The 16,821-nt window shown below is 44.4% G+C and overlaps 1 protein-coding gene across 1 annotated transcript in view; it reads right to left on the minus strand.

The window, feature by feature from the left end:
• LOC144822745 (fatty acid desaturase 2-like) overlaps positions 1 to 16,821 on the minus strand; it is a 170,081-nt gene that overhangs the window by 11,342 nt on the left and 141,918 nt on the right. The gene's annotated exons all lie outside the window — the stretch shown is intronic.

A 16,821-nucleotide genomic window follows, 5' to 3' on the forward strand; every position in this document is an offset into this window, starting at 1 on the left:
CCCCCTGGGAGAGCCTTAAGTGATCCCTCTCAGGCACCAGGCACTGTCCAAGAGAAGCATCACTCTTACAACAGTGCTGGGAGTAGGCGTCAAAAAGAAGGGGACTCCAAATAATCCTCAACCCCCACCCCCTCCATTTCCGAGAACCACACTTTTACATTTCAGTAAGACATGGTTGAACAGAACAGTATGTTGGCAATCATGTTCAAGTTTTCAAGTTTATTTTCTTTAGCATAGTTACTTAAAACCGTTGCTACAAAATATCTCATTGCAGATTAAAAACCGGTTAAAAGACATTATAACCAAATGATATTTACAGTACATTAAAAACAAGCAATTATTATAGCAGTTTTAGGCCTTTTCCTTATCTGTAATTTAGTTGTTCGGACCTTGGCATTTTCTTCTCCACTCGCGATAAAAAATTTACAAAGCGACATTTAAGCTGCGTGTCCTCGGGTGCAAAACATGACAAGACAGCTTGTCTCCGTGTGCGAATGCCTCTCTGGTTAAAAAGTGGTTTTAGAAGCGGTCTCCTTTCCTCGGTTAGCTCTTTGCATGTGCAGAGGAGATGCAGCATATCTTCTTGCATTGTCCCACATAAGCGGCAGTTAGGATCAGATTGAATTTTTAGCCAATGTGGAAGGTGCTTTGTGCATGGTAACAAGCCTAATCTGTATTTTGTTGGCAATCATGTATTTGACTGTATTTTTAAAAACGTTAGCTGAAACTAACTGGAGTGTTTAAACATGATTAGACACATTTAAACACTGCCAGTTTTATAGAATAATACAAAAAAAATCATTCTGGGGGGAAGGGGGCTCTGATTATTTTAATTTTACCCCATGGTTGCTGCATTAAAACATTGAACACCACAGCCCTGGAGGAAGTTGAGCTTGCTTGCTTTACGCACTCACCTGGTACAAAGTGTGACAGGTATTTACACAAAAAGTAGACCTGTTGCTTTTTTTCACTGCAAGACACACTGGCTCACTTAATGGTAAAACAAATGATGTGCTGGGAATGCCAAAGGGCTGCTTCTATAATATATTCCTTTAGAGGAACAACCCTTTAATGACCTAGAAACATGATTCATCTGCTTAGCCTCTACTGGAATACAAATTCCGTGTGGATGTGCCTTTGGCAAAGCCAAGAGACCTGACATATTATTGATAAGTGGATTATAATTGGAAGGTCTGAATTATAACTGAAAATTCGAGCCAGACCTATTGGATTTGCTGACAAGTGTTGTATCTGCAATCGCAAAGTGCAGGAACTGAGGGGCATATTTACCATGAAAGTGCTGGCTTAACTCCTCACTCTGCCACTTCAGAAACGCAGGGCTGCACCATATTTACAAGAATTTGGTGCAGCCCTGCGTTTCCCCCTGCGCTGGTGCTACACTTAGCAGCCTAGCGCCAACGCAGGCTGTATAGTGCAAGTGTGTCTGCGTGCTGGGGAAGATTGATAATGTGCAGGAAGGTCCCCCTTCCTGCACATAATCTTTAAATGCTGTTTTGTCACTTCTATGTGTGCTGCTTAATGCAGCACACACATGTTGCAAAATGGCATTTAAAAAAAAAATTATGGTTTGTTTATGTGCAGGAAGGGGGACCTTCCTGTACATAAACACTCAAGACCTTTTGCTGTTTGCATGTGTGCTGCACAACGCAGCACCCATGAAAACAGCAAAAACGAGGAGAAATGAAACATTTCTCCTTGTTGCGCCGGAGTAAGACCATGTTTTCCCTGGTCTTATTTCTAGTGCAGCCTCCTATTTACGCCTTCTTAGTAAATCGGGAGCAGCATCAGAATCAATGGGTGTTGCGGTGGAATGCCCACAGCAACACCCACTGCCCCCCTTCCCGCTAAGCGTAGCGTTAAAGGGGGCCTTATTTACAAGGATCCTTAAGCCACTTTGTGTGGCTTAACGCTGACTTGTAAATAAGGGGAGCCCCTATCACCACAGGAACGTTGTAAAAAATGTCGTTCTAGTGCCGATAGGGGCTTGTAAATATGCCCCTAGATGCGCTACGATTTCCATATATTTTACCGCCTTGCAAACACTCACTATCTCTCTGCACCAATGTTTGCGCCTATTGCTTTTTCTTTTTCTAACAGATGGTGCTGCCTCCTCCCCCGACACCTTTGTGCCTTTGCTCCCCTTCCCAACCTGTTGACAGCCAATTTGCCACCTATGACTGCAGGACTATTTAATTATGCGCTGCAGTACAGGCACAAAATATTCGTCAGCAGAAAGAACGCAGCCCTAAGTAAGCATACCATGGGCTAGGAGTTCTACCCGTAGCCTCTTATAAGTTTAAAGCTTTTATTTCTTGTTTACATTACATGTCTTCAGCAAAACAACCTCGAGAAATGCTTTGAGCACCAGTGTTTGCCCCTGGGGTCTAAATGTATTTGCATATGAGGTCTGTTTACAATTCCTCTTGCTATTTCTGATCTTTGGGTAGAAGGCTTGTATGCATTGTGTCTGCAAGATGTACACATCCTAGTGTCTTGTTTATGCTTTTAATCAAATTTGAGGTTTTACAGCTTTTTTTCACATCGCGGACTTCCATAGTTCAATTCAGGTGTGTCCGTCTCAAAATTAAAAACAAGCATTTACAATGCAATAGGTCTCGCAATTGCAAGATTTTGAGCTATTGGCATTGAAAATGGCAATGCCTTTTATAAAAATTAAAAAGCATTGTCATTTCCAATATCAATAGGTCAAACTTCGCCAAAAGCGAGACCTATAGTATTGCAGAGCGCAGTGTCCATTAAGCAGGCGCCGTGCTCACCATTAAAGTAAAAAAAAAAAAAAAGAGAGAGCATGGTGTCCCTGAAGCAGGCATAAAATAAGTTAATAGGGTAATTATCAAACTCCACGTCTGTTTATTAATGTTTTCCTCTTCAGACATTTATATGCTCAGTTGCACATTAGATTGTGGAGAAAATATGTCTTTTTAAAGTAAAAAAAATAAAAAATTGACACATTGTTTTCGCATTTGTGTTTGACTACATTAAATTGATGTTTGTGTAAAATGCATATGCAGCCAGGAGCTGCTTTGTATAACATAATCACAAACCTCATGCACTATGACATATTTTTCAAAATATAAATTACATTATTGACACGTGGCATCCTAATAAATTCCATTATTCATCTTGTTTATATTTATTTGAACATCACCGATATACATGTCAGTTATCACAGTTTAAACAAATGGTTAAATGTTTATGAATACGCGGATAGAGCTTTAAATGTAGACTAGGTGATGGTCTCTAAACAGTCACTGCTTTGCACTCATAGACAAGTAGATGTACATTTTCGTTTTGGTTTCAGTAATAATGCGTATATTGTATAAAAATCTTCATATTCTCAAAAATCACAAAGGAAGCAGCTCTGCTTTGAATGTAAACGTGAAGCCGTGTCACTGTACTCCAGGCTACTAACTCTGCACACACAAACACGTTCTTTCTAAATTTGGAATACGTTTACAAATAAAGTTACTTTATTTTATGTAAATACAAGAGTCACGCAATGTGTTTGCCAACAACTACACCACATAAAAGAAGATAACTTTCATCCTTAGTTCTTCCGCATAGCAGTGCTAATACAAAAGCTAATAGCACAGCCTGCTGTATTGTAAATCTTCCTTATATGATCCAAAACATGTAAGACATACGACCCAGATGGGACTCGAAATCACAATCCCAAACTCCGGAGACTGATGCCTAATCCATTAGGCCACTGGATCAATGTGTAGTTGATAGGCACGCTAATGCTTTGTATCTAGTACACATGCAGCATTATTCTTATCATGCAACGTGAAGCCTACCCGTCTATAATGTTTGCTAAAGCCTCTTCTCAAAATGTTGTTTCAAGCCTCGGTTTCTTGGCAAGAGCACTTGAATACAAACAGTTACACTGAAATAGATCTAATACTAACCCAGTCAGAGCAGCTGGTTGCTTCCCGGATCGCAGCACGACTAACCTCGTGGTCATCACTGAACAAGAACAGATCAGGTTTCCGGTGAGGGTACTCCCAACGCTTAATTAATGGTGATTATTTTAATGCTAATTAAGTGAAACAGCAGGAAATGAAAATAGATAAGCAAAATAACATGGGCACGCAACACAAAGGGTATGGATGTGGAGAGGGGTGAACAATGACGCGTGCGAGTAAGTGGCAGCGCAGCTTTTTTATTCATCAACATGGTGCACGGGGAGAAGAGCGGAACGCGCTGAGGAAAGAAAACTCGGGCAAAAAGTGCACTAACACAAAGGGTACAAGGACAACGGGAGGGGGAGAGAGCAAAGGCGACAGGGATAAGAGTTGCGCTGGGAGCAGATCATAGATATCCAAAACAAAAGCGGTATCGGGCAAGCGGCAAATGCGAGTTCGGTGAGCTGCCCGTATGTAAATATGACACCAGATTTATAATATTAAGACAGAGCCTGCCTTGCGGGCGTTCGTAGGGCAAGGGAGGAAGAGAACGAACGGAGCGCATTTAAAATGTATAGCGCGACGCTCTAGTTAAAAGTAAAACAAGTAGTCCCAACACGAAACTAACAAAGCCATACAGTGCAATTAAACTGTAGTTGGTCGATGCTGCTTCTGATGAAAATGGAAGTGATGCATACGATTAACAGCCAACAGAAAGCAAGCGAAGAATAGCAATGCCAGAGTTAAACAAATCGCAAGGTGCAGGAGAAATTACACTGTCTTTCAGCCAACATACAGATTACTTTAGGTCTCGCTGAGATAGCGCATGCAGCGCATGCGCTGCCAAGGCGAGACCTAATGACGATGTTATTGTGAACAGAGCTCAGTTCTATGATGGTAGTGAATCAGTGGTTTTAATTTTTCTTTACCACAAACATATGTATTTGTCACACTTGGATACCAGAATCTGTTGACGTTTTGGAGTCTCTGCGCAGCATAACCGCTCAATAATGAGGTAAGTGGCTGTATCATCTCTGGGGATAGTGTGACACACACTTAATTCTTATAATCCCTTGATATTTCTGTTAAGAGGCCAACATGTTTAGGTTTCGCCTGCACAGCGCTTGGCTTCACCTGCATAGCGCTTGTGCTGTGCTTGAAAAATGTCTTCTATTAAAAAGAATCTTAAAAGGGGCTGAGAGCCTGCACCTTACTTACCTTACTTACCATTGGTTGGCCCCCACGTCAGCTTCACTTACCATTAGTTGGCTCCCATGTGGCTCATATGTCACTTTACTTATCAATGGCTGTCTCCCACGCATGTCACACATTACTTTACTTACATTACTTGCTATTGGCGAGTGCCTCCTCCTCGCCTCTGTCTGCCTCCTGGGCTGCGGGTCTTCATCCTGCTATGGAGCCTGGACAAAATTCTGCTTCTGGTGGCCAGTATCCTGCCACTGCAAGCTCCTTCAGGTACTCTTTTTTAACTTTTCAACAAGCACTTTTATTGAGTACATGTCACTGCAGTCCCTCTCCTTCACTCCTGCTTTTTACATTTCGGCGTGCCCCCCCTTTAGTTTTAACGTATGCTTTTTTATTGTTTAATCCATGTCAATATGGCGCAAACTCAACATGAAGGTATTGAAGCACTTTAAATGAGCACTGCACAGAGAACCATGTTTGCCTCCTATCGCCCGCCACTTCTTGATGTCCCGCTCATGTGAAGAGAGGTCCTTAGCACTGGGTCAGGTCTGGGGTGGCACAAGAATCAGGAAGGATAGGAAATGATGCAGCATACTTTCTCTTCCAATGCAGTGTCTTGAGCCACACGAGCGGTGCACCACAAAAGATGAAAAAGCATTTGCAAAGTCAATAGGTTTCAACCTACGCAAAGTCTTTTGGGTTCGTAAAATTATTTTGACATGTTGCACAGCAGTTGAAGTGCTTAAAGTAAAAAAAGATGCTATGACGAGGTTGTCGTTTTTAGTTAGTAAATATTTTATCAGGGTTGTACAGTTGTTCACGGTGCTCAAATGTTCTAACAGAATTTAAGGCATGCAGAAATAATTTTCACCATGCTTTTGCACGTTTTCCTGCGGCCAAGGTGTATACATGTATTAATTCCTAGAAATATGGGAAACGTCTTAAATAAATCAGATTTTTTTGTAGGAAATAGAGAGTCTATATGAGAGGGAATGAAAGTTAGCATAACTGGGAGACAGAACGAGACGCAGAGAGTAAATCAATGAGTAAATTCAATTATGTATGTCAATTAATTAAAACTGATACAATTATCACAAACTAATAAAATCAATGAATAAAATCAGCTAAGAGCACACGAGCAGCAATCCCAAAAAAGAACAATATTATAAAATACAACGGTATCAATCAATCAATCAATGACATTTATAGAGCGCACTACATACCCGTAGGGTCTCAAGGCGCTGGGGAGGGGGGGTGCCGCTACTGCTCGAACAGCCAGGTCTTCAGCTTCTTCCTGAAGGAGAGGTGGTCTTGGGTCAGGCGCAGGTCAGTCGGGAGGGAGTTCCAGGTCTTGGCGGCCAGGTAGGAGAAGGACCTCCCTCCTGTAGTCGCTCTTCGGATGCGGGGGACGGCGGCGAGGGCGTGGTTGGCTGATCGGAGGTGGCGTTTGGGAGCGTAGAAGTTGAGTCGGCTGTTGAGGTAGCTCGGGCCTTGGTCGTGTAGGGCTTTGTGTGCGTGGGTGAGGAGGCGGAAGGTGATTCTTTTGTTGACGGGGAGCCAGTGTAGGTCTCTCAGATGTCCGGAGATGTGGCTGGTTCGTGGGATGTCGAGGATGAGTCTGGCTGAGGCGTTCTGGATCCGCTGGAGTCTCTTCTGGAGCTTGGCGGTGGTACCGGCGTAGAGGGCGTTGCCGTAGTCCAGTCGGCTAGTGACGAGGGCCTGGGTGACGGTCTTCCTGGTCTCGGTGGGGATCCACCAGAAGATCTTCCGTAGCATGCGTAGGATGTTGAAGCACGCCGAGGAGACGTTGTTGACTTGCCTGGTCATGGAGAGGGAGGAGTCCAGGATGAAGCCCAGGTTGCGTGCGTGGTCTGTCGGTTTGGGTGCGGTGCCCAGGGCGGGAGGCCACCAGGAGTCGTCCCAGGCGGAGGGTGACGAGCCCAGGATGAGGACCTCCGTCTTGTCTGAGTTCAGTTTCAGGCGGCTGGTCGTCATCCACTCGGCTACCTCTTTCATCCCTTCGTGCAGGTTGGCTCTGGCGGCGGCGGGGTCGTTGGTCAGGGAGAGGATCAGCTGGGTGTCGTCGGCGTAGGAGATTATGCTGAGGTTGTGTTGGCGTGCGATGGCCGCGAGGGGGCTCATGTAGACGTTGAAGAGGGTGGGGCTCAGTGAGGATCCTTGAGGGACGCCGCAGATGACTTCGGTGGCATCTGACTTGTACGGTGGTAGGCGGACTCTCTGTGTTCTTCCGTCGAGGAAGGAGATGATCCATTCCAGCGCCTTGTCCTGGATTCCGACGTTGCTGAGACGTTGCACTAGGGTGCGGTGGCAGACAGTGTCGAAGGCCGCGGAGAGGTCTAGGAGGATGAGGGCCGCTGTTTCTCCGTTGTCCATCAGGGCTCGGATGTCATCGGTGGCGGCGATGAGGGCGGTCTCGGTGCTGTGGTTGGCCCGGAAGCCAGACTGTGAGGGGTCGAGGGATCCATTCGTCTCGAGGAAGGCGGCCATCTGCTTGTTGACGGTCTTCTCGATGACTTTGGCTGGAAACGGGAGGAGCGAGATGGGGCGGTAATTCTTGAGTTCGGTGGGGTCCGCTGTGGGTTTCTTGAGTAGAGCGCTGAGTTCGGCATGCTTCCAGCTCTCAGGGAAGGTGGCGGTGTCGAAGGATGTGTTGATGATGTCTCGCAGGTGGGGTGCGATGACAGCGTCGGCCTTGTTGAACACGTGGTGACGGTACAACAAACAAGCATTTGCAATGCAATTCAATAGGTCTCACGTTATTGAAATTTGGCGCTATTGGCTTTGCAAATTATATTGTTTGTTGTGGGGCTGTTTGCCAGTACATACATTTACAAACAAATGGACTAAAGCCACCCCAATGGGCTGTACTGTTTGGGAGAGTCAGGATAAAACCCTTATGCATGTCTTTTTTTTCTGCCCAGGCTACAATGCACCCAGGAGGTACTGGCTTGTACCACTATGCAGGAACATCGGGTTTAGAGAGATACGGGTGGCCATTAATTAGTTTCAGTTTCTTATCTGTTAGTGTGTTCCTCTGCAGATGTCTAGGTGCTTTGTTCTGTATGGAGATTGGATACTCTGTGACTGGCGGTTGAGTTTCCAGTCTGTAAATGTGTTCTGCACTCTGGCTTTCAAAACAATTTGAAATCCACACACAGAAAACAGCATTCCTGTATTTTCACATCACTTATTTAGGTAAGTGTCACCGATCCGTTTATCAGTCAATTAATGGCAGTTTTATTTTTACACTCCTTAGGATTACAATTTCTCATTAAGTCTTAAACAAAATTAAAAAAATTAAAACAATTTGGGCGGGCCGTGCTCTAAGAAAGTCGCACAGCAGCCATTATTCAAGCTCAAACACGGCATGCTAGTCTACTTCAAAAAGTATTGCAAGCTGCGCATGAGAAAACTCAAAAGAGGCGTGGCCGCTATTGTTAAAGGTGAAGTGTGCCATGATCCGCTGCCTTGCTCAGATGAAGTAATTAGCAAAATAGTGCTCACAAACGATTAAAAATAGATCCTCATCAACAACACACGTAACAGGAGCAGTCCTTAGGGGAGGGTACAACAGGAGAAAAGGCGGGACTAAAGAGGAACTAGAAGAGAGAATAACCAAAGAAACAAAAGCATTTGGAAAAGACAGTCAAAAGAGGCAGTATATCTCGAAGAGACAGTGCAAGCCCTGCCTAGGAGAGAACTAAAAAAGCAAATAAATATGGTTTAAAATATGGATCCTGGGACAGTGGCAGTGGTTGAAGTATTCAAGTCCTTCACTGCCTGATGGCTGTAAAGATCATGTTAACAAATTTCCTGAAGCGTGCCAAATAGATGGGAACTGTAGTAATCTGGCACATCATTGAAGGAGGAGACCACATTCTAACTGAACTTTGGCTTTAATAAAGTGCAGCGTGCAGTAAAAAACACTGGACAACGCAGATGAATCATGGACTCTCTTCTATACTTGTAAAATCTACAAGGCCTCCCCCCGCTATTTCTGCTTGCAATGGAGTCTTTAGCACTGTCCTTGCGCTAATCAGAACGGATCATAAATATTTCTATGCTCGGAGGTCCCTCCACAGTGAAACTACACGCAGATGATATCTTAGTCACACCTATCGGCCATACCATTCTCCATCCCAGCGGTGCTGGAGACCATTGACGCCTTTGTGGCAATATCTAGATACAAGGGATAAGAGCAAGGTTTTGCAGTTGTCATGTATCATCACATGCAAGTTACCCATTCCAGTGGACGAATTCCAAACTCTTGTATCTGGGCATCTTAGTTAACATGGTGGCAGACAACCTGGACCCACTTATGGAGCGAATGCGACTGAATTTCGCAAAGTAGTCCTACCTGAAATCGACTCAAGCGGTGAAAATAGTCACCCTCCACCGATTCACATATGTGTGGGGCTGCTTCCCAAATTAATACACCTATAGACCCTCCTTCAGATTGATAAGACCATTAATGCCTTCATCTGGGGTTCAGTAAGACCTCGCCTGGCAATTCAAAAGCTTATCTCCCATAGATCAACTGGAGGACTGGCCTGTCTTGTGTGGAGCATTACTGTCTAGCCCTGCATTTGGCACAAATGGCATGCATGCCCCTTTGGGTAAAAGACCCCCCAACCCATGGTATACACATAAACTCTAGGAGGCCTCACTGGGACTACAGGCTCTCTATCTTCCTGGCCCCCCGGATCCCTCAAACCCATGTTGAAAGCTATATATGCTACCTGGATGCGGACCCACAAGTTCTTTTCGGTGGATGCGCACCTCATTGATTACTCTCCCCTCTGGAAAAATACTGGTGTTTGCATAGGAAGGCCATGCTGGACTGGGGCCCCTGGCGCAGGCTGGGATCCTGACCCTTATGCATCTGATCTCCAGGGGTGAACATAAGTCTTCTGAGATGCTACGGGATGAGATTGGCCTTTTGCAAACTCAATGACGGCGTTACACACAGCTGCATCTTTGTCTGCTGAGCAAAATGTGTCTCCTACCCTGGGCCATTCCCTGTTCTCCAGTGTTCTCTGACCATAACACCTGTGGTCAGTTTAAAGGTGTGCTGTCTGGATTCTACAATCTTCTGATTAGCTACCCCTGCTCCCAAACACAATTGGCCAGCCTCAGCACGATTTGGCAGGCTCACCTGCAGGTGGAATATGATGAGGAAAATTGGGCAGAACTTCTGGAGGGCCTTGAACGGGGAGTCCAGAAGGCCTGGAAGAAGCTCAGTCTTTTTAGGATCCTTCAGGGATGGCACTGGACCCAGGCATGACTTCAGGTTGCAGTGTTGCTCCCACACTCTGCCTTTTGGCAATGCCATCATGCACCTTGTGATATTGTTCATATCTTATTGGACTGTCTCGCTATTCACCCCTTCTAGACGGCAGAGGGGCCTACGCTCTGGGAATCTTTGGATTTTCCTTCGTCTCTACTGGGCTCCCTAATTCTCCTCCATGATCTGACGGACATTTTCCAGCTGACTCATCATGCCCGCAGCTTTTTCGTCACTGCCCTAGAGGCTGCCAAGATGGGTATCCTGTGACATTGGGGTTCTCTACAGTTGCCGTTGCATGAGGAATGATTTGTAGAGATGAACAAGACCACGTCCTATGAAAAGATCATTAGCAATCTAATGGATGAGGCAGACCTTTTTCTTTTCACGTGGTGCCTCTCTCTGCAGGACGACTTCCCTTAATTTACCTGGACTCTTAATTCTTCCTCACCACTGACCCTCAGCCACTTTCTTTCTTCCGTAGTGTTTTTTTCTTCCTTCTCGCTCTCTTTCTCCCTTTCTTATATGTTAGCATTATTTGATGATGGTGCATGTATCACAATCAACATTTGTATCCCAATATTGGTCAGTGTCACTGTATTTACTGTTACTTCTTAGTACTTTATTCATGCCAATAAAAATAAAAGCTACAACTAAAAAATCTGGAAGGCCTGCTGTCTGATGTTGGTGCCCACTCTGGTCGAAATTAATTAATTAGAGGGACCATAAGTTGCACTGTAAGAATACAGTGCCTGGTCACCCTCATTAATGGTGACTTTAGGTACGCTAGCATTCTCATTTTCTTATACAATTTTATGAATTAGTCTGCATCGGTAATGGAATGTACAGTTGCTAAGTCGACTTTCCTCTAAACATGTGCAACCTGTTTCCTCCAAATTATTTTGTTCTGGAATAAGAGTGAGGGCCATCAGCGTGTCCACATTTACATCTAGATCAAGAGCTGCCTTTCTAATATATATCAACTATAGATTGGTCAAAGCGGTGAAAAACATCTGAAGAGCCTTATTTAAGGTATCTAGTTTGGCTTGTTATATGGTGTAATTGTACTTGAGAAAGGCAGCCTTGCAATCAAGGTCTTTGCTATGCAGGCCAAACTCCAGGTGAAGTAGTGAATGGCAAGTGTATTTTGGAGGGTGGAACAGCCTCTTAAAGGCATTGCACTGAGATTAATCCAGTACTGGAGAGAATTCCCACAGATAAGCTTTTTGACCATAGGAAAATTTGGTAGCAACTCTGCCTGCATGACTCGAAGGATGGCCTCTGCAGGTGATATAATCTGCATAAGGCAAATGTGACTGCCAGAGTATTCCTGATAATATGTTTACGATGTCCACTAGCTTTGCCTGTGTCCGTAAACCAGACACCAAGATAATTATACTGGGATGTTTGAAAAATCAAGTGGTTGCCCAGTCCCCATTTTTGATTTCTCTTGTTTTTGTAGCTGCCAAAAAATCATAACCTTTGTTTTATCTGGATTAGCCACCAGCTTGTTTGTAGTATTGTAAGTATGGAGCTCGTTAAGAGCACGCTGCAGACCAACTCTTGTGTGATACAATATGAGGAGGTCATCAGCATATGGGATCAGGGCCGGACTGGGAACCAAAACCGGCCCTGGCAAAGTGCTCGGCTGGCGAAAATTGTGCATGTAGACAAGACTGACACTGGACTTGGGTTAGTTGGGCTGTAGCCCAGAGGTGTCTGGACATACAGGGCTTCATTTGCAATATTTGAATGTATGGCAGCACAGCAAGCCTCCCTGCTGCGCTGCCATGTCTCAAAATGAAAGAGCAGGAATGCGCTGATCTGCAAGATACAGCACATTCCTGTCATTCTCCCCTGCGCTGCACATACAGCAGCCATGCACCAGCGCAGACACCCTTGTGTCATTCCTGCTCAAAACAATCATTAAAGTCATTTTCCTCTTTTTATGTGTGTTGCAGAATGCAGCACACATGGAAAGAGGAAACAATTAAGAGAAATAAAACTATTTCCCCTTGTTTTGCCTCATTACGCCTCCCCTGGGGAGGCATCGCATTCTGATGCATTCCCACGTTTACAAAATGTTGTAAATCTGGGAATGCGTCGAAGTTCCATGTATGTTGTGTGGCAAAACCCACAGCAACACCCATGGTATTCTCCTTTCACACAAAGGTCTATTTATATATTTACAGGGCCATTGACGACCACTTGTGGCTTAATCTTTATTATACTTCTTTATCTCATCATGCCCTATCCTTGCATCTATTAAAATTATAGGTGGGCAAGCTAGAGAACTTATGGGAAGCAGTGGTCCTGTAACTATTTTCTGTCTCGGGTACAAGTCAAGGCCCAGCTTACTAAAATTATAAAGGTTCTAAGAATTCTTGTTACTAATTGAGCAGGAGCAGCAAATGAGGAAAAACTTTATGTGGGGTGTGTGTGTTTCTGACAGGTAAAGAGGTAGGTAAAGAGGTGGGTGAAATGGTAGTTCAAGACTTTTTTGTGAGAAAACGTAGTTCAGTGGGGCATTATGACACAAAATTCATGAATATATGTATAAAAAAGACCATTAATAAATTAGAGTGGCTTTAGCCATGTGTGCACACAAAGTTAAGATAAATAATGTTCTCATTGTATTTTGAAACCTGCCTGACACCATATCCCACAATTAAGTAGTGCAAATTAAAATTAGCTGTCTGGTTTGCAAAGTCTTTTTAGGGACATTCTGAAAGTTTCCCTTGAAATGCATTCCCCCTGTTAGTTACTATTGGTTTTGTGATTTGTAACTCACATTTGCTTACTTTCTAATTGATGGCTTTATTTCATTTAGGTTGTCCAGTATGTCTTTGTCCCTCCCATGGAGCATAGCCTGTTTGCCACCTCTTTGACTCGCTCCTTTCTAGGTAGTGTGGTAAATAAATAAATAATACCCTATTTTTGACTAGACATATATCATAACAGATAGCTCAATAAATAAGAGTCAAGATTCGAGGTAGTAGGAGTTTTTGCAGGTTTAATACAGCATAAGGACAGGAACAGGACAACCTGCATAGGAATAGGATGACAGGGCCCAGCAGCTGCTGGGGCTGGGATGAGCGCGCTAACTTTTAATAACAATACACGAGCATATATACATAGCGCAAACACATAGCATTACATTGCAGTAGGCGTAGCAGTGGGTGGAGCAGAAGGCGTGACGCGTAGCAGTCGCGAAAGATAAGGGTAAAAAGAAGGTGTAACTCAGACATGTGATGCAAACGTAACAGAATATGTCATGAATGGGCGGAAACATAGGAGGGGGCTACCTAAGGAGCCGGGACCTCTAACCTGATGGTGCGCGCAAACTGGCAATGACGTGTATTACGAGGAGAAGCTGGGGGCTATGAACTCTGTGCTAGGAGCAGAGACTAAAGTCTGGAGGGTCGGAGCGACATGTACCTAAACCCTATCTAGTATCTGATGTTTAGGGAACATGTTGATATGAACTAGAAGTTATGAGGGGAAAAGCTAATTGACTCTAAGACTAGAGCATGCATTTATTCTACATGTAGTGCGTGATGAAGAATATTAAATGACCATTAAATACAGTATTTCTCTTAATATGGAGCCGCATAGGCTAGACAATGACGGAAACTATTGATGCAGTTCAGTAGCTTAGGAATGCAGAGAAGGAGGACTAAACTGATAGCTGGAATCATAACATAGTCTTGGCAGACTCGGAGGCAGAGCCAAGCTGCACCGGGGACTGCGAGGCAGGAAGTAAGTGAAAGGTCGAGGATACAGGTGGGGGCTGGATCGCTCCTCACCGAGGCTTCAGGAGACAGGAGCTGAATCTGATGTCCGGGCCCTGTTGAGGCCTGGAAACGGGGACTTTATAATGAAATAACGTGCACACTGAGAAACGTGGCAACGTAGCTTTACATAGGCCTGATATTCGTAGTATTCACGAGGACTGGAAACTGGCATACTAGAGGAGGACACAACTATAATTGCGTCATTAATCGGACATGGGCAATAACATATGCATATTGGTCATGCACACATAACATATGATGGATGACACGTAGGGACACAGAACATGACAAAATTTACTTTTCCACATTCCCTCCTTGTCACTACGTTTTCCATCAGGAAACATCAATATTCATGATACCATCTATCATTTCATACAGTACCATTTGTTCATCTCGAATTGTCTTGGAACGGGATTTAGAACGGGGCTTGGGACTAGGAATACAAGAGGTAGCACAAATGCCGCAAATCGCAGGGCCACATTGTATACAGAGGCAGCAGCTGAATATGATCGCTACTGCAATACCTAGAAAAGACAGGACTTTCCATCCCCAGGCGGAAATTATATTCCAGAACCAACCGGACCATGTCCAGGTGCCTGGATCTTGGTGTAATAGATGGGCAATTTTATGAAGTCTGGTTATAGCTGAATAAACAGACGGCGCGTTATTTGGAATGAAAATGCAACAACTGGATCCGAGGACTCTACAGGCCCCGCCCCTATCGGCCAGTATGACGTCAAGGACGAGACGATTCTGGAGCACAACAATTCTCATAAAGGATTGCTCTTCGGTTAAGTTACCCAGAGCGGAGGCAGTCTCATCTACTACAGCTTCAAGGGTTCTTGTTAACCTACGAATTAGCTTACTATTTACAACTGTACCTAAATAAGGGAACACACCTTTATCAATATCAATGAATTGCTCTGCAGCAGTCTCAGTATAATCGACAATCGGGAGGTTTCTCTTGTGTCTAGTGTGTACTAGGTAGGAATTCCTATGGTAGTCAGGTGGGGCTAGAAAAACAGGTGGCAGTAGGAAGGCAATGTAACAGGTTCCCTCCCAATCGAGGGGCAGACGAACATATGCAGTTTGACCACAAACAAAATAAGAATGACGTGAAGCTTTAAAAACAGATTTCCCACTGTCACTATACTGGATAATAGTAGTACAATCACTATGTCCTACGTGTACAGAACCATTATTTCGGACACATAATTCGCCTTTGACTGGTAATACTGAAATAGCAGGTGAGTCTGGAGTAGTATCAGACTGAACATTCAGGACCATGAAATTCGACGAATAATTACCTAAATTGTACACTTCATTTTCTAGATCTAAACCTGTTCTGTGGGGGAGACCTTTCTTGTCTGGGAAACATGTGCTGTTAAGAAAGGACATATCTGTCGAGGATGACGTTAACGTGGACCATGCTCCACATGAACCATTATGTGAAAAAGGATAAGGAAAAAGTGGCAGAACTCCCTTCGGTGTCTGGAAAGGGGGGAGTCGACCACACACCCAACAATTAGTGGCATTGCTGGTCTGGTGTGAATAATGTAACATGCGGATAAATGTATTGTTACGCATAGCGAGGCGGTATGAATATTCGTGAGGAGGCAGATCACTAAACGTGTGCTCTACTGTAACATTAGAAGGCTTATTTACATGAGGAACTGGAAAACACAGGAAAAATGCGTAACTAGTGCAGGAAATCATTATGCTGAGAAATAATATGAAACTTAGAAAAACGATACATCGGTTTGAGTTTTGACTAACTCTCTCACTATGGGGGTCTATTTTATACATGTCAGAAACAGTCTAACCGTTTCACCTAGGGGAGGACTTATACAATCAAACTGACTGACTTATTTTACTAGACCGGAGTTTTTGCTTATACTCCTGCTGCGGAGTTTTCTCTAACAGGGGAGGGGTTGTGTCAATGTCATTTGCGGGACAGTCCTTAGGAACAATGTTTTGACAAGTCTTGATATCCTGGGAAATGTTCTTGGAGACCGGTTTCAATCCGTAGAATTTCTTGACGTGCGAAAGGTGCACCCAGCCGCGGCGTCCTTCCAATTTCACAGCTGTACGGGTGGTGAGGAGGACCTGACGGGGCTCCTTCCAACGTGGCTCCAGCGGACTTGATCTGTCAAAGTTCCGGACGAGCACCATCGAACCTGGAACGATCTCATGCGGTGCCACCTCGGTATTGTCTGGAAATGCGGCGGCAACCTGTGAACGACATGAGTTGAGGGCAGACATCAAGGAAGCTAGGTAATCTGTCAGCATATTACATGAAACATCAGTAATACTTCGGGGTCTAGGAGTACCCCACATGTTAGGGGGGCGGCCGAAAACGACCTCATACGGGGACAGACCTGATCTGGAATGTGCGACCATGCGCATATAAAACAAAGCAACTGGCAGAGCTACTAGCCAGTCCACACCCTTATCTTTACATATTTTGGCAATTCGAATTTTCAGAGTCTGATTATGTCTCTCGACTAGACCGGCTGCTTCAGGATGGCGTACACAATGAAACTTCCACTGGTACCCCAACAACAGGGAA

Source organism: Lissotriton helveticus, chromosome 3_1 (genome assembly GCF_964261635.1).
Source record: "Lissotriton helveticus chromosome 3_1, aLisHel1.1, whole genome shotgun sequence".
In the NCBI taxonomy this organism is placed as follows: Eukaryota; Metazoa; Chordata; class Amphibia; order Caudata; family Salamandridae; genus Lissotriton; species Lissotriton helveticus.